Source organism: Microtus oregoni, unplaced genomic scaffold, assembly GCF_018167655.1.
Source record: "Microtus oregoni isolate MIOR12 unplaced genomic scaffold, Mior012 000000F_ref0000247, whole genome shotgun sequence".
NCBI classification, from domain to species: Eukaryota; Metazoa; Chordata; class Mammalia; order Rodentia; family Cricetidae; genus Microtus; species Microtus oregoni.
Genome location: NW_024543059.1, coordinates 26,124,061 through 26,140,765, shown reverse-complemented (window position 1 = coordinate 26,140,765; position 16,705 = coordinate 26,124,061). Strand labels below are relative to the sequence as shown.

At 42.7% G+C, this 16,705-nt stretch overlaps 1 protein-coding gene across 3 annotated transcripts in view; it reads left to right on the top strand.

The window, feature by feature from the left end:
* Positions 1–2,013: 2,013 nt before the first annotated feature.
* Ttc23 (tetratricopeptide repeat domain 23) overlaps positions 2,014–16,705 on the top strand; it is a 71,286-nt gene continuing 56,594 nt past the window's right edge. For all 3 annotated transcript variants that reach the window (XR_005974377.1, XM_041652785.1, XM_041652796.1), the window contains exon 1: positions 2,014–2,433. The gene's annotated coding sequence lies outside the window, so the exon portion shown is untranslated. The remainder of the gene's footprint in view (positions 2,434–16,705) is intronic.

Here is a 16,705-nt window from a genome sequence, read left to right as displayed (position 1 = left end):
CCACCCAAATCATCCTCGGCTTTCAAATGAACTACTTTCATGATAGCTTACCTACTCTTAGAAATGAATGACTTAGAAAAGAGTTAAATTAAAAATAGTAACAGTTCCAAAGTAAGATATGAGTTCAAATAAAATATGAATTATTTATTATTTAATTCAATCTTAAGGAGTTATTGAAGTATATGGCATAATATATATCCTATGTTTATTAAAACTTTTGAGGGGAGTTTAATACTTTAAGATTCCCCCAAATATCCAGATTTAAAATCAGGAAAACTATAGTTAGTGTAAAATTAAAAATCATTGGTGCATTAAGGATCAACTCCACTAATAAGACTTGCTGTTCTCCCTGACCTCATCAGAGAAGTTTCTTTTTGCAGTGGGTGGTAGTTAACATAACTCACAACTGATCAAATAAGTATCTATGGAGCGCTAGCCACAAATAGGACACCCCCACCCCCAAGTCTCCCTAACTCCCAGGCTGGCGGACCATTGCAGAAGAGGGAGCTGAAAGATACCAGGCAGAGGTCAGGGAGGACCACAACAGGCCCTCTGCCTTCATTTAAGTGGATGGTAACTGTGGTTGTCTGCACAGGATAAAGCCGGTCAACATTTTAGCATGGAAGAGGAAGGGGTTCACCAGCCCTCCACCCCAGCTCAGGAGCTATGGACAGTTGGTGGCTTCTGGGGGAGGGAGAGTTGATTTTCTTTTAAGATGTGACCCTTGGTAGGTAGACCTTGCCCCAGTGACTGGCCCCTCATCCCGGTATAAGGGCAGGGCATATTGGACTCCATTGATTATTAAAAAGAAGAGAGGGAGAAAATACGAGGAAGTAGATCTGGGACAATGAGAGGAGTGGAGAGTGAATTTAATCAAAATGCATTGTGTGAAGTTCTCAAAAAATAAAAATATTCTAGTTGTCTTCCTCTGGGGTCTAGCCTAGTAAGTGTAATAGCCTAGTAATCCTCAAGCCTCATCAAGGAAACTGCTCTTTGCATCTTATGGAGACCATTATAGAAAACCACAAGCAATCCCAATGTAGAGCGGAGACACAACCAATACTTCTATTACACAACTCCTAAGGCTTAGCGATCACTGTGGAAGAAGGCAGAAAGATTGTAATAGTCAGAGGAACAGAGTTTGCTGAGACTATGTCTCCTAGAAATGTTAGAAGATACATCTGTACATAAAGTCTCACCGACATATCTGCCTAAACATGACCTGAATGAGGACTGCACCAATAGCCATGCTAACATCAACTACCGAAAGCTCAGGAGGCCTCAATGCTATGCAAAGAACTACAAGCAACTAAAGAAAGCTGAGATTGGGAGAAAGTATTTCCCAGAAGAGCACACCAATTTGCCTAATTTGCTTATCTAATACGAAATGGTCAGCCCTGAAACACACACACACACACATGCTATGTGTGCATGTAAAAATAAAATAATAAAAGGCCATTAATTTTAAAGAGAGAGAGGGAGGGATACCTAGGAGGCTTGGTCAGGAGGAAAGAAAGGGGGAAATGATTTAATTATAATCTCTCTGTGTGTGTGTGTGTGTGTGTGTAATGTCACAAAAAAAAATTAATAGTAGAAAAACATTTTTGAAGTAATATAAGCATCTCAATTTTGGTTTTCGTTTTTAAGAGAGAAATATTTTTAGATACTAACGTTGAAAGTTGCTCGTGAAGAATGAATCATGTTAAACTAGCTTTTACTTCTTTCCCAAATGGACGTTAAAATTCCTGTATTGATAGTATAATCACTGTTAGAAATCACTCAGTTTGTGGAGTATCGATTTACGTATTTTCATTGGACTTAAAACAGGAGAAACTAATTGGATGTTTTAACCTGTGGCAACTTTTAACTTCAACAAGTCAGTGATACCACTTTAAGAAAATTCCAAGGAAAAGACTGCCCCCATCTAAAATTCCCACCTCTGGCTCCCAAGGATTGGGTTACAAAGTTTGACAAAATTCTTTTCTCCACTCCCTATTGGTGAAGGCTCTATCATTCATTCTTTGGCCTGGAATTTTGTAAAATACTGGGTTTCTTCATGGACAAAGGCTGTTCTCAGTTTGGATGAAACCACTCTATTCAGACTTGTTGATAGTTGTCGGGTTGTAAAATCGTCAAAACGATACGAAGGGGGCCAGACAGGCAAAACAGACGGTCAAGAGAACTGTGAAAGGAAACGGAGTTTCACCCCCTCCGACTGTGTAATCTGACGAAGGATTTTACGACAAAGCTGGAGGCAGAGAGTTAAGAAACATTCCAGGTTGTTCTTAATTTGTTGTTTTGCTAGTTTTAAGGGCACGTCGAGAGAAAACACGGACGCCATCTGAGGGCGGGAAGGGGGAGTTTTCAGAGTTCTTTTCTCTTTAGAATGAAGTTGGAAACGCGATCCCCAGGTTATCAGTGGAGTTTTGCAAGGTAAGCAAGATTAACTGTAGATTATATTTGCTTCAAGAAAATGTGCTTTGCTGCTATTGCTGCTTTAATGTGGATTTAGACATTTTATATTACAATTTTTAATCAAATGGATATTGTATCTATGCAGTATGATAACAGACATAATACACAAGCCATCTATTTAGAGAAGAAAAATCACTGTTGACTTTGAACTCAAACTGAACAAATATTTGTAAAGTGGGAAATTGAAGGATGGATTTGCCTGTGACCAAGCCAAACATAATTTTGGCATATGCAACATCAGCATCAGCGAGCAGATGAATTCTCCCAAGAAAAGATATTTAATTAATATTAAGATATAAGGTTTGGGAATGCATTAGAATAACTGTTTCTTACATTGTTGCTCTTAGTTCACCTAGAAGGACATAAAACAGTAAAACTCCAGAAGATCATACCAAGGTCTGGGCAAATGGGACTCAGAGATTTTCAATGAAAGCATCCACATGTTTTCAATGTGCAGGTAACCATGGCAGATGCTAGAAGCATCAGGAGCTTCAGGAAGAACTTAGCGCTGGTACCTGTTAGCAGATTTTCAACAGGGACAGAAGAAGGGAAGTAGCATCCCACAGGAGTGCTGCAGCCTGAGCAGAGCTGGCTCTCACTGCAGCAAGAGGTTCATTAAGAACCTCGGTTAAAATGATAATAATCCTTTATTTTGAAAAAGAATGAGAGGTTACATGAAGAGCCAGTCACTAGAATTAAGGAGTTCGGTTGTGGATTTTCAGTATGAAAACTGGCATCACAGTTTAAGATTGCACCAGGGCAGAGGCCAGAGCTCTGTAATAAATTGACATACAAATTTGCTGCCACATCTCTTGAGACATTGTGCTTAAGTGTCTTTATTTACTGTTGTTGGTTTGCCTAAATCCTGATACATTTCCTTGTGGCCGTTGAAAAGCGCTGAGCGTTTTAATTTGGCACTCTGAAAGTGTGTCACCGGGTGTGGTGGTTGTAATATAAGGAGAACACTAGGGTGATTTCTGTTCCCACCGAATTCATTCTTCCTTTGAACGTGCTTTTCATGATTATACTGAACTGCTCTAAAGGAATTTCTACCCCTAACCAAATGCCATGAAAAGCCACTACAGAAAGTGTCACTTGAGCTATGTCTGGGACAAAACTCAGTTCTCCACATGCTCAGGGGGCTGCTGTGATACCCCAGAACGTCTGCTCAGCTTTGTGAAAGCAGAGAGAATGAAGGACATCTCCTGCAAAGAGCAAAGTGCTTTGGGGACATATCTACACCCTTGCACCAAAACTGACTCAAAGAACCTGAAGCTCACATATCCTAAGATGCCCATCGGTAGCTCCTTTTTTTTTTTATTAGAAAAAAAATGTTTGAAACTCGGGGTTGCCTTACGTCTTTGTAGAGGCAAATAATCTGCTTTGATCATTTTCATTGTTTTTCATTTTATTTTCTCCTCCGTCTCCTTTTCTCCTTCCATGTATTCAAGTTTTCCATTTCTTTCTGTGCCCCTTTCCCTCCTAGTTCTGCATGGAGAGAAAACTTGTCAGGTTTGACTTTGCAAGACTAGCTTATTTCTCTTAATATGCTCGTTGGCTCCATCCATTTTCCTGCAGATGACATAATTTCATTCTTTATAACCGAATAATAAAGCTGTTGTATACCTTTTCCTCGTTGGGTGGTTCTTAGATGGGCACCTATGCTGCTTCCATGACTTAGCCCTAGTGTAGGTGTCTCTATAGCAAGCTGACCTACCAGTGATTCCACACTACAAAAGGGAGAGGAGGAATCTCTAACTTTAGAAATAGACTCTGAGCTGGGTGGTGGTGGCACATGCCTTTAATCCCAACATTCCGGAGGTAGAAGCAGGCTGACCTCTGTGAGTTCGAGGCTAGTCTGGTCTAGTAAGAGCGAGTCCCAATAGACTCTGAGACAATGTCCCCTTATCATGTAACCATCTTACCAAATACTTACCAAATGTTATCCACGTAAATCCTTTAAATAGTCCAGTCCTTGGGATGTTAGAGAAACAAAGAAATGTGGAAAAATAAAAGCACCACTTGCAACACAGGTGCCAGTGTCATAATCCACGCATACATACGCGCACTCATACATCCGGTCTTTCTCGAGTCTCTGTGCCTTTACTGCTGTTTGATGGGCATTCCCAACCACCTGCTCCATCCTTTCCACCAAGTCCGTGTGCATTGAAGGAGTTCATTTGTTACTGTATCCATGGCCACCTCAGTCCTGGCTTCCTCCAGCTGTTATCAGCTTTTCCCCTGAGGATTTTGGCATTCCTTACATACAGAGTCAAGAAAAATAATGGAAGGATACTTATGCAATGAATTTGACTTGTAAACTAAATACAATTTTAAGGGCTAGAAACGTTTTTCAGTGGTAGAATGCTTGCCTTGTATGCATGAGGCCCTAGATTAAGTTCCTTTGTAGGGGTTTAATTACTATGACAGTGTTTCTACTATTTGGATCTTGTATTAAAATTTATAGATAATATTTTTAGTGAATGCACATTTATGGGCCTAAGAACAAAGAAGTTGTCCAGTTCCACAAGGAATGTGATGATGGCCCTATCCCAGAGAAGGGGGTTGATGTAAAAGACATGAAATTTCATCTTCAATGTGATCCATGAACTTTAAGGCCCACTGGATCACACACACAATGTATATACACAAATGATATTCATATATATGATATATACATATATCCATTCTAAGATCTGTGCTAATCAAGATTCTCCATGATATGGTGATGCCACATTCTGATTATCCATTGGGAGTTCACAGAGATTTGGAATACTTTCAGTGTTTAGCTATTACGACTCTCAGTTCTAGGAAGATGTGTATAAGTTTTTGTATGGCTATGTTCTTCAACTGAACCGTATTTGCCTGCAATGAGATGCATGAGTCACAAAGGAACACTGTGTCTAACCCTCGAAGGAGGTAACCACACCCCTCACCTTCTCACCAGGAGCGTGTGAGAGTACCTGCTTCTCCACATCCTCGCCACTGCTCCTTATGTCCATGTTTATTGTTGTTGTTGGCAAAATTTGGTGAATATGAATCGGTAGCTCCTTGTGCTTTTGATAATGACTAATGATGTTAGTTATATGTGCTTCTTAGCTATTCTTATATTTTCCTTTTTTAAAAAAAGTGCTTATCAAATATTTGGCCTAATTTTCAATTGTGTTGTCACATTGTGGTCGAGTTATAAATATTTTTTTACTTATTCCCTCATCCTTTAGGTTGCCTTTAGCATTTACCTTTGAAGCAGTAAGATTTTACTGTTGATAAAGTCCAGTTAATCCCTCTCCCCTTCTCTCTTTTGTACCTTAGCTTGGATCCAGGGGATCCAAGCTCATGACAGTTTACTCCAGTGTTTGGTCAGAGTTTTGCAGTTTCAGCTCCCAGATTTAGGTCTCTGCTGTGCTTGGAGTTAATCTTTATGTATGATGTGAAATCCACCTTCCTTCTCTGCGTGTGCCTCTCCAGTTCTGACATCCTTTACTGAGAAGACTGTTCTTTCTGGCTTTGCAGTGTCTCGGCACCTTTCGGGGGTGGCGGAATGCACAAGTCCCTGGGCTTGATGGCTGACGCTGGAGAAAATAAAGAGAAAAAAAAGTGACTGTGGGTGTCAGGGTTAGTTTTGAACTTCTGTCCTTGTCCTGTTTGTCAGCCCTCAGGCCAGTGCTGGGCCGTTTTGCTGTGTTGTCCCCGCTAAAACTGAGCTATGTGTGACAAACTAAAATCTTACAAGTTGTACAGGGTTTTTTTTTTTTATAACTTTTTTCTTTATTTTCAAGATTGTATTTTAATCCCAATATTTCTCCCTTGCCTTTCCTCCCTCAGAAGCCTCCTGTATATCCTTTACTGTTCTTCATATGCATGATCTTTTTGCATCATTATTCTTGCATGTATAAATGTTGTATATGTATGTATTTAGATATTCCTCAATATAACCTGTTGAGTCCATATGATGTCTATTTATGTATATTTCAGGGTTGACTGTTTGCCCTGGATGACAAACTAATATGCTCTTCCTCTCCTGCTCCTAGCTTTCCTCAGTTGCCTATAGCTCTCTGTGCGGGATTGAGGCCTCGTGGGCTTGTTGCCATCCAGTCTGGCATGTTTGTTTCTATGATGATCACCACAATCAAGATGACTCACATGATCCTCTGACATAATTACATTGTTTACCTGATGGGGACATAATATCTACTCCCCCAGCAAATGTTGAGAATCTAGGACATTTTTTTCTGCAGTCACCATTCTGGGCACGACAATTTGAGAATGCAATACTGCACTTTGCTTCTAAAGCAGTTTTTGATTACTGTAGGTTTGTTAGGGCCTCTTGTTTTGTTTTGTTTTTCGGTTGGCTCACTTGCCTGGTTGGGACAGGGTTTTTTTACTGTGTGGTCCAGGCTGATGTAAACTCATGGTCCTCCTGACTTACCTTCCCAAGTTTTGCTATTACAGATTTGTGCTACCATACCTGGCTGACTTTTGTTTTGTTTTGTTTTTGAGATAAGGTTTCTCTGTGCAGCCCTGGCTATTTCACAGACCGCACTCTGTAGACCAGGCTAGCCTTGAACTCACAGAGATCCGCCTGCCTCTGCCTCCCAAGTTCTGGGATTAAAGGTGTACACCAACACCGCCCGGCTCCTGGCTGACTTTTTAAAACTTTTATATTAATAGCTACTTTTAAAATTCCAAGTATTAATTACCTAGCTTTCTCCATTTCTAAGGATTGTTTAATCTAGTTTGAGTTTCTTGCATTTCCATATGAATTTAAGTATAAATTTTTAAACTTATGCAAAGAAAAAGAGACCATTAATATTTTGATAGGTGTTGTTTCAAATCTCCAGATCAGTGTGAAGACACTGAAGCCTCTCGTTATGAATGGGGGGTGTTTCTCCAGATAGCTAAGCTTCCTTTAATTTCCTTAATTCTCAGTCATGTCTTGTATTAGTTACTTTCACAGAGCAAGAACTGAATGCCTGACAGAAGCAACTTAAAAGATGAAAGAGGTCAGCCCATGGGTGCACGGTTTCATCCCATTGCAGCAGAGGAAGCAGGAGCATGAAAGGCCTCTCATTTGGCAGCAGGCAGGAAGCAGAGAAACCAGGCTGGAATCCAGGGCGGTTATAGCCTTAAAGCTCCACTCCTCGGTGGCCTACTTCCACCACCCACACCACACCCACCTTCTCAAAGCTCCAGTCTTCAAAATAGTTCCATAGCCTGGGGACCTAGCATTTAAATATGAACCCATGGGAGTCATCTCAGATTCAACCCAATTTTATTACATTTATTCATGAGGTGGTTTTTATTTGTTTGTTTTTTTGTTTTGCTATTGTCAATAGCCACATTTCCTTAGTTTCATTTTCAGGTTATATATCGTTAGCATATATAAATATAATTTTTGAAGTCAGGCCTTCTGGGGCATCCCTGTGGTCCTAGCACTCGGGAACCTGAGACAATGTCTCAAGACACAACAATGAAAACCAGTGTGAGTAACTCTGAGGCTGACCTCTGGCCTCCGGGAGTGCCCAGAGCTGCGCATACCACATAAGATAGAGGGGGAGGAGAAAGAAGGAAACAAACATGCCAATGGCATGGTGGTGCATACCAGTAAGCCAGCATTTGGGAGGCAGATATGAGGATCAATACAAGTTCAACCCCGGCCTGCTTGGCAGAGTTTTGTTCCAGGCCAGCCCGGGCTGTGTGGTGACATGCTGTCTTAACAAACAAATGTATAAGTAATAAAACGTCAGAATAGAAATAATGGGAGAGCCAGGTGGTGGTGGTGCACACCTTTAATCCCAGCACTCGGGAGGCAGAGGCAGGTGAATCTCTCCGAGTCTGAGGCCATCCTGGGCTACAGAGCGAGTTCCAGAACAGGCTCCAAAGCTGCACAGAAAAACCCTGCCTCAAAAAAAAAAAAAAGTGGGAGAAAGAAAAATATAGTTTATTTCTGTTGTATATCTGTTGTATATATGAACCTACTAAATGTATTTAGCAGTGCTAGTAGGAGTTTTCTTATTCCTTGTTTCCTTGTCCCTGGATTCCTTAGGCTGCTTCTGCACACAGGATCATGCCATAATAAAGTTGTTTCTTCCTTTCCAATCTTCATTCCTTTAATTGTCTTGCCTAGTTACTCTGATCAGAATTTAATCTTGAACACAGGTGCTAAAAAAACATCCTTTCTGTTTTCTGTCATAAGAGGAGAGCATTCAGTCGCCATGTTAACTTGTCAGGCATGCTGGCAGATGCCCATATTCTCAGGACATGGGAAATGCAGGCATGAGGATTGTTGAGGCCAGACTGGACTACATAACAAGACTCTGGACCTGGGGGTGAGGGGCCATACAGACAGAGAGCCTGGCTCAGTTAGCATGGTAGTTTCCAAGCAAGGCCCTAATTTGGATCCCCAGCTCACGTGTAAAAGGCCTACTGTGGTAGCTCCCTGGGTATTCTCAGAGCTGGGGAAGGAGAGACAGATGGATCCTTCAATCACTGGCCAATTGCTCTAACCAGTCAAGTCTGAAGTCCTGGAGAGATCCTGTCTCAAAAAATAAGGTGGAAAGTGATTCAGGAAGACACAGAACATCCATCTCTACTCTCCATATGCACACACACACACACACACACACACACACACGCAATGCATTCACACAAACATATACTTACACATGTACCACACACATACATATTCACACACATTTAAAAAAAAAAGAATAGAAAACTATTTTCACCTATCACAATGAAAAAGTGGTTTTCTTTTTTTTTTAAAGAAAAGATTATTTATTTATTATGTATACAGCATTCTCAGTATTCTGTCTGCATGTACACCTGTAGGCCAGAACAGGGCACCAGATCTCATTACATGGTTGTGAGCCACCATGTAGTTACTAGGAATTGAACTCAGGACCTTTGGAAGGGTAGACAGTGCTCTTAACCACTGAACTATCTCTCCAGCCCCAAGAAGTGGTTTTCTTCCCTGTGAATATAGTACATAGCACATTTATTTTAGTTTTTGTTTGTTTGCTTATTCGTTTTTCAAAGACAGAGTTTCTCTGTGTATCCCTCGCTAGCCTAGAACTCACTTTGTAAATCAGGCTGGTTTCGAACTCAGAGAGATGCACCTGCCTCTGCCTCGTGATTTCTGTGAATAAAGGCATGTGCCACCACCGCCTGGCATTCATTCTCTTAATAAACCTTTTTGGCCACCAAATAGTACTTTATCTATGTTACTACATCTGAGGTTCAATATACGCTAACAGAAAGATACTGATTTGCTGTATCTCCTGTTTCTGTCTGACTTCATATAGTGCTTTTCAAAATCTTCTTCTTCTTCTTCTTCTTCTTCTTCTTCTTCTTCCTCTTCCTCTTCCTCTTCCTTTTCCTCTTCCTCCTCCTCCTCCTCCTCCTCCTCCTCCTCCTCCTCCTCCTCCTCTTTTTTTATGCCTTGGTAGAATTCACTCACCACTGGAGCTACCTGGGCCTGAACTTAAGTTTATATTAATATTTTAAATTATTACTTTAGTTTCTGGAGTCATTGTGGGTTTAATCATATTTTCTGTTTCACTTTTTACTTAGCCTCAGTGTTTTGTGTTTTCTGTGGTGTTTCCCAATGCCCTATGTTTATCTGGGTCAGGATTAGCTCATATACTCTGACACCATCATGATGGTTGTTTCCTAAGAGCCATCGCCCTGAGGGTGCCTGCCCTCTTCCCTTACTTAGGCCCCCTACACAAGCCAGCGCCAAAAGGTTATCAGCTGGAACATCGAGGACCTTCAGAATCCTATTCTTGCATAATTGCCACCTTAGCAGATAAGTAGATCCCCTGATCTTCCAGTTATTAAATGTTTTAAGCATCACCCTTGGAACTGGCCGATTGAGTCCACTGCAGGCCTTTTCTGATCACTGTGATCCGGGGCCTAGCCTGTGTTTCGGCACTCTACTAGGCAGGTCTGGAAGGAGGAACAGCATCCATTGATTAGGTAAGCCTGACTGGCAGTTGTGAGACAGACTGAGAAAGGCCTGTGAAGCTGAGCCCAAGGCTGGCAGGGAGAAGGTGTATGGGGCCTGGGCTGACTTCTAATGAAAGTTTAAGCCCCAGACATGGCTGTTACAAAGAAAGGAAAAGCGGCTGCTGATAAGCGTGTACCTCCAAGTAAGTGAACTGAAGAGGAGCTCTTTACGCTAACGGTGTCCCTACATGGCCCAAGACAACGCTGAAAATGTGTGGTTAAAGCGAGGCTGCTGATTCCAGTCCTTTCACAAGTCAGACAGCCTGAGTCCCGTCATCCAGAAGCACACACACACTTCGGCAGTTCAACATCTCCGAGATTAGAATACGTAACTACAGGTAATAGCAAGGCACAGAGGATGTGTGACAAGCAGTGTCCTATAGCCCACCATGCCTTAGATGAAACCTGGGAAGGAGTGGCCTGGCCAGGAAAATCACATCCCTCTGTGCCTGCTATATCCCTCTTGCTTCAAGAGGGAGACACACACAGAACCTTCTATTACACAAGAAGAGAAACCACAGAACAGGAGCAATGACAATGGCGACTACCCTGCTATGCCCAGGAGCCAAGTACGAGCTGTGGTCCCTGGAGAGCTAGAGAGTTCTCTGGCCAGCAGAGACAGAGATCTCTTTGCCCTGGCTGACTATTGCCTGGGCCTAATATTCACAGATGTTCTGAGTTTTCCAAGAAGACAGAAATCGTAGACATCTAGATCATTATGTGAAATTCCTATTTGCGTGTTTGTTTTGATTAGCTTACCGAAGAACATGTTTGCTCAGATCATTTGCATGCATGCTTAGGTTTGCGTGGTTCTCCCTTTCACATCCATCTCCCTCCCCGACCAGGTACCTCCCCACCCCCAGCTTCTGCTTCCATATCACATATATTCTATGACCCACCCCCACCTCTTGGGCAACTTCTAGTTTCCTAGTTTTGCCCACTTACTTCCTCCTAGATATAGATATGTCACAGTCCCATAGCTACGATCCACTTACAGGGAGCACATGGAATACTTGTCTTTCTTAGTCTTGGTTACCCGAGTTGATATAGTATTTTCCAGTTCCATGCATTTTCCTACAAGTTTCCTAGTTTAAATTTTGTTAGTCAGTGAATAAAATCCCACTGTGTACAGATACTACATTTTTATTATCCATTCTTTTTTTTTTGGTAGCCATCGTGGCTGATCCCATTTATGATCCGTGCTATTGTGGCTGGAGCAGCAGTAAACATGGATGTGCGGATATCTCTGTAGTAGAGGTCCAAGTAGTAGAAGTCCCTTGGATATATGCCTTCCTCAGAGCTGTGTAGCTGGGTCCTATGGTCATATGGTCATGTTTTTATTTGTTTGAGAGCCTTCTAATATTGAAATAATGGCTCAATTTTATTTTTTTAAAGACTTATTTATTTATTATGTATACAACATTCCTTCCATGTATACCTGCAGGCCAGAAGAGGGCACCAGATCTCATTATAGATGGCTGTGAGCCACCATGTGGTTGCTGGGAATTGAACTCAGGACCTCTGGAAGAGCAGTCAGTGCTCTTAACCTCTGAGCCATCTCTCCAGCCCCAGTGGCTCAGTTTTAACACAAATATGAACATTTTGTATGTGCATGTATGTATATGCATATGTATTGTTTTATTCTCCGGATGTGGTATTAAGAAGCAGCATGAAGCAAACCACTTTTTATCATAAAAACAACAACAACAAAAAGAAACCTATGGCAAAGTTTAACATTAGGTTCTTAGGTCCAAAATAACAAATATTGAGTGCAAGCCAATAAGATGCAGAATTTGACCAAATTATTAAAAGATTGGAGTCCTGTTTCTGGCCCTGTAATGTCATTCAAGTAATTTAGCTTCCCTCAGTTTCATTTTCCCCATTAATAAAATAGGAGTAGGAATAATAAAATAGAGAACGGCATTGTGTGTCCACTGAAACTACACAGTAGTAATAAGAGCCATGTGTGAGAAAGATAGGAGGCATCAAGCTTTGCAGAAATATCAGTTGTTAGTGTCGCCAGAATCCTATAGGTAGTTGGGACAATGCAAGTTCCTGGACCTCAGCATCTGAATGATAGTCTAGGCTATTTATCCAGACCACGACACTTACTGAAACAGCCATCTCATTAGCCAACATGGGTTGGATAGATGAAGAAAGCATAAGGCAAGAAGATACTTTTTAAACGCCAGCCAACATCTTGGGATGCAAAATAGTACTGGGTTACTATAGTGGAGCTTAGGCCCCGTTTGGATAATATGTTTTTAGGAGCCACCCAGGAAGGAGACAGCCAGTGGGACTGTGCAACAGGTTCTGCAGCTTACTCACCCTGGGACCCTGGGCACTTCCATCTCTGTTTGACACTTCAATTCCATGTCAAGGGAAAGAAAAGCTCCTCTTTTCTTAAGAGACATCTGGACTGGCTGGTTTTGTGTCAACTTGACACAAGCCGGAGTCATCCGAGAGGAAGGCGCCCCAGCTGAGGAAAGGCCTCCATGAGATCCAGCCGTGAGGCATTTTCTCAATTAGTGATCAATGGAGGAGGGCCCAGCCCATGGTGGGTAGTGCCATCCCTGGGCTGATGGTCCTGGATTCTATAAGAAAGTAGGCTGAGCAAGCCAGGGGAAGCAAGCCAGTAAGCAACACCCCTCCATGGCCTCTGCATCAGCTCCTGCCCCCAAGATCCTACCCTGTTTGAGTTTCTGTCATGACTTCCTCCAGTGATGGACCATGATTGGGAAGTGTAAGGGCAATAAACCCGGACCTCCTCAACTTGCACTTTGGTCATGGTGTTTCATTGCAGCAAAAGAAACACTAAGACAACATCTTTCATGATGCATCTAAATCTCTATTTTGATTTTTTTCCTGAAGATTTTTAAATTTTGAATTATGTTTCTAAGCATGTGTGCCTGAGTGCAGGTGCCTTTTGAGGCCAGAAGAGGGCACAGGATCCCCTGGAGCTGGAGTGAGAGGTGGCTGAGAACATGGATGTAGGTTCTGGGACCAGACCTCAAGTCCTCTGCACTAGCAATGCGAGCTCTTGATGGCTAACTGTCTCTCCAGCTCCCAGGTCTCTGTTCTAGACTATCAGGGAGTCAGCACACTTTCTCCAGCCGTTTCCGTTGACTTCTAGCCAGTCTCAAATGGCATTTGGAAGTAGGAATAAAAACAGTATGCCTTTAGTAAAAGGAAATTTCCATCCCCAGTACCAAAACTAAATCAAATCACTCAGAAGCAGTGCCGTTTCTGACTTCTAAGTGGAACATTTTGTGATAAATTTCTTTCACAAATCAGTTCAGCTGAATAAAGTTGGTCATTAAGCTGGCTTCTCCGTTTTTATCCTACTGCTTCCGTTCATGGCATCATTGTGTTTTCCTGGGAAGGGCGAGGTAATAAATAAGCCAGCTTGCTGTCATGCAAAAGCAATCATAGACATTATGTGAGTAAAGGAATGTGGCCATTTTCCAATAAAGCTTTATTTATATGCCAGCCACAGGCTTTGGCCCAGAGTGATAAAATACTAGCCCTAGAGTCCCAGAATGTCCAGAATGAAAATTTTGGGGTCTGTCTTCCCTATCTCACCATAAGTTATGTATCCAAGTAGCTCTCAGGTTACAGCAAACATTGCATTCAGCATGCCTCCTGGCCGTACACGCGCGCGCGCGCGCGCGCGCACACACACACACACACACACACACACACATCTTGCTTCTGTTGCTGTCACTTTCCTTCCCAGTGCCATCATGTAACTAGCTTAGTGCTGTATAATCACATTGCTATATCCAGTGACTATCTTTAACTTCAATGAGGAGGTGGTTGTTAGACCACATACTGAAGACCTGTGAGACTTGCTTAGGAGAAGTTTTAAAATAAGAGCATTATAAGTTTCTTTACTTTTATTGTTTGTGTGTTTGTGCATGAGTGTCTGGAGGTCAGGCACCGTAGGTGTCCTTCCTCAGGAGCCATCCACCTTGAATGTTTTGGGATGAGATCTCACTGGGCTCTGAGATTGGATGTTTAAGCTAGGCTAGCTCTCACTGAGTCCTGGGAAGCCACCTGTCTCTGCCTCCCACACAATAGGATTGCAGACAAACACCCCTAAACCTAGATTTTTCCCCCCTTTGGTTTTTCCAGACAGGGTTTGCTTTGTAGAGCAGGCTGGCCTCAAACTCACAGAGATCCACCTGCCTCCGCTTCCCAAGTGCTGGGATTAAAGGCCTGTGCCACCACTGCCCGGCTAGATTTTTAACAAACAAACAAACATGATTTCTGGGGAATCAAAACTAAGATGAACATGTTTGCAAGGCTAGCACGTTGGCCCTTATAAATCAATTTTTATGGAAAATGCCACTCTGAATATAAGCTAAAGACAAACAGACTCCAATTTAGAATTCCCAAATGCGTGCAGTAATTACACTCGTGTTCTTGGGTGGGACTCTGGCACCCTTTAAAAACTCTTCCTATTTGTATTTGATGTTGCTGTGGGGACGTAGCTGTTGCCCTGGCACTGCTACCATTCATTATCTGGGAGAATGAATCTGAGGTAGGAAATTTGGGCTATCCTTTGTTTGTTTGTTTGGTTGGTTGGTTTTGTTTTCTCAAGACAGGGTTTCTCTGAGTAACAGCCCTGGCTGTCCTGGAACTCACTTTGTAGACCAGGCTGGCCTCAAACTCACAGAGTCTCCCGAGTGCTGGGATTAAAGGTGTACCATGCCCAGCAGCGTTTTGGTTTCGTAGAAGCGATGGATTTAAAGAAAAAGTTAGCCAGTGTGGATCTGGACTGAATACTCACTGGCTTGTAGAAGTCATCAGGATGGCACCGGAATGTCTGAAGCTTGAAAGTCAGTGGCCACTCTTCTGCTCAGAGCTTGGTGACAAGTCTGCTAGTTAGAGATTAATAGCCTGGGGCACACCTTCATCCCCCCCCCCCAAAAAAAAAAAAAAAAAACCTCCCGCTCACCAGTTCCATCTCATAAAGTCGGTCATGGTTTTCAAAATCAGTGCCTTTTCAGCTAGAAACCCAGCCTCCCACTTTGTGCCTATAAAACAGGGGTGGGGGGAGGCATGGGGCACCTCAGACAGTGTTTGTGTGCTGATTCCACCTCCTGGGGAAGATGGGGAGGCCCTCTGCCTGTGAGAAAGTCGTGGGTGCTGTGCCATCCCTAGGCTTAGAAAGAACTTAAGTGAAATGCCTGGTTTGTCTACTCCTTTATTTGACTGTAGGGTCCTCCCTTTGTGGAACCCGTGTTTCCGTTTGCCAGCTCTTTTCATCCCATCTGTCAGTAGCCGTCCTGGGCGGAAGACACAGTGACATCTGTGGCTCCGGTGTGCTGCTGCTGTTCGCAGTCCGTGCTCACCTCACAGCACACATCAGCTGCTGGCAGCTGGCCGTGTAGTCACCTCCCCCAGAGCATACAAGGCTAGCTGAATGCCCCTGCAGCCGTGGTTCCCATTTCTGAAGTCTGACTAGCTGCCAGGCTTCTGCAGTCTTTTGCCTGCTAGATTTTACTTTCCTGGGCTCCTTTTCTCACATTGTACACTAGAGCGCTACACGGCCGGTAGCAGAACCTAATAATGTTTGCTGAGTTGGTAACTGAGTGGACCCCATGCCGTCTGAAGTAACTGACAGAACTGGACAAATCGCAGCAGGGATGGGAGGAGTGGAGAGAGGTCTCTGAAAGGCTGCTTTGTATGTATGATTTTATTAACAGGCACAAAAGTGGAAATCGGATCAATTTTGACATGTGTACATCCATAAACTACCATCATAATCCCATAATGTGAACGTGACCATCACAGCAAACGCTCCTCATGCTCCCTTGTAATCGCTCCATTATACACACACATACACACACCAGATATCACACACACACACACACCCCATACACATTCTTTCTCTCACACATTACACCTCTCTGAGTTCAGTTTGAGTCTTTTGAAAAAACTTTTCCCCATGGACTTACACCCCATGGAATGGCACTACAATAACTGTGGTGTCTTTCTGTTAACACCCATGCTAATTTTGGGTCGATGTTAGTTGAACGTTCTCATCATGACCCTTTATTTCCTAATCTTTCCTTCATCAGGTAGCTCTAAGCAGTATTCCATCTGGGGTTAATTATTCTCTACTACTAAGGAAAAAATGCCTTTTTGAGTATTTTATCTCATTTCCTTGTTTAATTTCTGGGGACAGACCGTGCCAACCTGAATGGGTACTAGGCAC